This window comes from Podarcis gaigeae (assembly GCF_964106915.1).
Source record: "Podarcis gaigeae genome assembly, chromosome: Z".
NCBI lineage: Eukaryota > Metazoa > Chordata > Lepidosauria > Squamata > Lacertidae > Podarcis > Podarcis gaigeae.
In genome coordinates this window covers 201121-206093 of record NC_139691.1, presented here as the reverse complement: position 1 = coordinate 206093, position 4973 = coordinate 201121, and positions in this window count along the sequence as shown.

Genomic DNA, 4973 nt, shown 5'->3' with positions numbered 1-4973 from the left:
AAGATTAAAAATAATTAAAATGAAAATAATTAAAAATTATTCTTCCAGATTTGAAAATGAGAGCATTCGTATCGTATTATGATTATTATTATTATTATTATTATTTTAATTTAAAAATCAGAGCACCAATAGAGGGAAGAAGGCAGACGAGGAGGAGAAAGACTTAAAGATTAAAATAATTAAAATAAAAATAATTAAAAAATTATTCAATATTTTAAAATGAGAGCATTCTTATCGTATTATTATTATTATTATTATTATTATTATTATTATTATTATATATTTTAAAAAATAGAGCACCAATAGAGGGAAGAAGGGCAGAAGAGGAGGAGAAAGACTTAAAACTTAGGATTATTATTCAAGATTTTAAAATGAGAGCATTCGTATCGTATTATTATTATTATTATTATTATTATTATTAATTTAAAAATTAGAGCATCATCATTATATTATTATTATTATTAATATTAAAAATTAGAGCATCGTCATATTATGATTACATATTTAAAAATTAGAGCATCATATTAGGCTTAAATATTTAAAAAATGGAGCACAATATTATTATAAACTATTCAAAAATTAGGGCATGATATTATGATTAAATTTGGAGCATCGTATTAATATTATTATTACATATTTATTATTATTCCGTATTTTAAAATTAGAGCATCGTCATGCGGTTATTACGATTATACATTTAAAAATTGGAAGAGCATCTTATTCTTATTATTAAGTATTTAAAAATTAGGGCATGGTATTATTGTGAAGTCAAAATCAGAGCATCATAATGATATCATTCAATATTTAAAAATTAGGGCATCATATTTTTATTATTCAATATTTAAAAATTAGAGCATCATATTATTACTCAATATTTAAAAATTAGGGCATCATATTATTATTCAATATTTAAAAATTAGACCATCATATTATTCAATATTTAAAAATTAGAGCATCATATTATTCAATATTTAAAAATTAGGGCATCATATTTTTATTATTCAATATTTAAAAATTAGAGCATCATATTATTCAATATTTAAAAATTAAGGCGTGATGTTATTATGAAGTATTTAGAAATTAGGGGATCATTATATTATTATGAATTTTAAAATTAGAGCATTATATTATTCAATATTTAAAAATTAGGGCATGTTGTTATTATGAAATATTTAAAAATTAGAGCACCGTGATATTGTTACTATTTAAAAATCACGACTGGACCTCATAATAATATTATTAATAATAAAAAAATGGAATTAATAAATACAATCATGTAATAATAACAACGGGTAATAAAATAATATATTAATAGTGATAACTGTAATTAATAGCAAAATGCACTGTAAAAATGTAATAATAGCAAGTAATAATATAATACAGTGATGATGATAATAATAATAATAATAATAGAATAAGAATAAGAATAGAATAATAGTGATAAAAACTGTAATTAAGTCATAAAAATGCAATGTAGAAAAATAATAGTCCAAAAATATAGCAATGACAATAATAATAATAATAATAATAATAATAATAATAATAAAAAAAAAATAACAATATAATATAATATAATATAATATAAATAATATAATTATAATATAATATGAATAGAATATAAGAATAATAAGAATAGAATAATAGTGATAAAAACTGTAATTAATAGTCATTAGAATGCAATGCAGAAAAATAATTGTCAAAAAAATATAGCAATGACTATAATATAATATGATATGATAGATATGATATGATAATATAATAATAAAAAATAACAATATAATATAATGTAATGTAATATAATATAATAATATAGAATAAGAATAGAATATAAGAATAAGAATAGAATAATAGTGATAAAAACTGTAATTAATAGCCATTAGAATGCAATGTAGAAAAATAATAGAAAAATATAGCAATGACAATAATAATAATAATAAAATAATAATATAATATAATATAATATAATATAATATAATATAATATAATATAATATAATATAATATAATATAATATAATATAATATAATAATAATGAATAATAATGATAATGATGATGATGATGATGATAGTAATAATAATAATAATAAAATAATAATAATAAAATAATTATAATATAATAATATAGAATAAGAATAAGAATAAGAATAGAATATAAGAAAAATAAGAATAGAATAATAGTGATAAAAACTGTAATTAATAGCCATTAGAATGCAATGTAGAAAAATATAGCAATGGCAATAATAATAATAAAATAATAATATAATATAATATAATATAATATAATATAATATAATATAATATAATATAATATAATAATAATGAATAATGATGATGATGATAATGATAATGATAATGATAATAATAATTAATAATAATAATAATAATATAGAATAAGAATAAGAATAAGAATAGAATATAAGAAAAATAAGAATAGAATAATAGTGATAAAAACTGTAATTAATAGCCATTAGAATGCAATGTAGAAAAATATAGCAATGGCAATAATAATAATAATAAAATAAAATAATAATATAATATAATATAATATAATATAATATAATATAATATAATATAATATAATATAATATAATAATAATGAATAATAATGATAATGATAATGATAATAATAATAATAATAATAATAATAATAAAATAATTATAATATAATAATATAGAATAAGAATAAGAATAGAATATAAGAAAAATAAGAATAGAATAATAGTGATAAAAACTGTAATTAATAGCCATTAGAATGCAATGTAGAAAAATATAGCAATGGCAATAATAATAATAATAAAATAAAATAATAATATAATATAATATAATATAATATAATATAATATAATATAATATAATATAATATAATATAATAATAATGAATAATAATGATAATAATAATAATAATAATAATAATAATAATAATATATAGAATAAGAATAAGAATAAGAATAGAATATAAGAAAAATAAGAATAGAATAATAGTGATAAAAACTGTAATTAATAGCCATTAGAATGCAATGTAGAAAAATATAGCAATGGCAATAATAATAATAATAAAATAAAATAATAATATAAAATAAAATAAAATAAAATAATATAATATAATAATAATGAATAATAATGATAATAATAATGATGATGATGATGATAATAATAATAATAATAATAATAATAATAATAATAATAATAATAATAATAATAATAATAATAATAATAATAATAATAATAATTCCCAGCCTCCCTTCGCTGGGAATCCCCAACGTTCCATCTCGGCGCGCCTTAGCCAATCCGCGCCTCTCCTTCCCCTCCCCGCGCGCCGCAACCAATCAGCGCCCTCCCAAGCCAGCGGCGTCCAATGGCCGCTCTGGGAACGCTCTCGGCAGCCCGGCAGCCAATCAGCGGCCTGGGAACCTCGGCGGCGGCCAATGGGGAGCCGGCATGCAAATAAAAAAGGCGACGGGAGAAGCGAAGCCGAGCTCAGTCGAGGCGAAGGAGCGGGCGGCGGCGGCGGCGGCGGCGGCGCATGCGCAGAAGGAGAGCGCCCCCTCTTTTTTTTTCACGGGGGGGGGGGCGCTAGAAAAAGGGCCCGATCCGGATCCTCCGGTTCTTTGATCTCCCTCCTCCCCCCCCCCCCAAGGAAGGAGGAGGCGACCCCCCGATCGGGCCCCCATTTGAGGGCTCCTGAGCGGACCAGACGGAGGACTGTGATGGACACCCCGAACCCTTGATTGACACACACACACACACACCCCCCCCTGGAAGAGGAGGAAGAGCAGCCCCCCTCCCCCCCCAGGCGGAAGGAGGAAGACCCCCCCCCTCTTCATTCCCCAAAATTGAGTTTGGATGGGAGCGGACCGCGCGGAGGACTAGAGGGATCCGGACGCCGCCGCCAGCCCGCCCCCCCCCCCCGCCAAGAAGGGAGGAGGCGAAAAGGGACGAAGAAGAAGCTTTCCGGACACCCCCCCCCCACTTTTTTTAGAAAGGGGCGCGCGCGTGCTCTTCTGGGGAGCGGACCGCGCGGAGGACTGCAAGGAGAGGGGGGGGGGAGGATCCGGACTTTTTTCCCCCCCCCCCGCCCACCTTTATTCTTGGACACCCCCCACCCCACCCCAACCCGGAAAAGAAAGAAGAGACGACTCTTCTCCCCCCCCCCCTTCAACCACTGGAAAGGGGAGCGGACCGCGCGGAGGACTGCAAGGAGAGGGGGGGGAGGATCCGGACTTTCCCCCCCCCCCGCCCACCTTTATTCTTGGACACCCCCCACCCCACCCCAACCCGGAAAAGAAAGAAGAGACGACTCTTCTCTCCCCCCCCCTTCAACCACTGGAAAGGGGAGCGGACCGCGCGGAGGACTGCAAGGAGGGGGGGGATCCGGACTTTCCCCCCCCCACCTTCCCTTTTTATTACTGTTCTTATTTGACACCCACCCCCCCCCCCCGCAAGGAAGGAGACGAAAGGGGCGCGCTCCCCCCCCCCCATTGGAGCGGACCAGGCGGAGGACTAGGAAGGTGCCGAAGCTGGGGGGTGGGGGGGAAAATTTGGATTGACAGCCCCACCCTTTGATTGACACCCCCCCCCACAATCGAGGAAGAGCCCCCCCCGCGGAACGAGAAAGACGCCCCTCAATTCCACACACACACACACACACCCTCTCTGTCTGGGAAGGGAGCGGACCGCGCGGAGGACTAGAGGGATCCGGACAAACCACCCCCCCCCGGGAAAAAATAAATAAATATTTGATTGGACACCCCCAGGAAGGAGGAGCCGAAGATCGCCGAGCCGAGGGTGGGAAATCCGCGGACCGCGCGGAGGACTCCTCGGAAAGGGGGGGGGGCGCCTCTTCCGGAATCCGATTGACACCCCCCCCAAAAAAAAAAAAAAAAGAAGGAGGAGCCGAGCGGACGGTTTTTTTGGGGGGGGGGTTGGCTTGGAAGAGGAGAGAGAGAGAGAGACGCGCGCGCGCGCGCGCCCCCC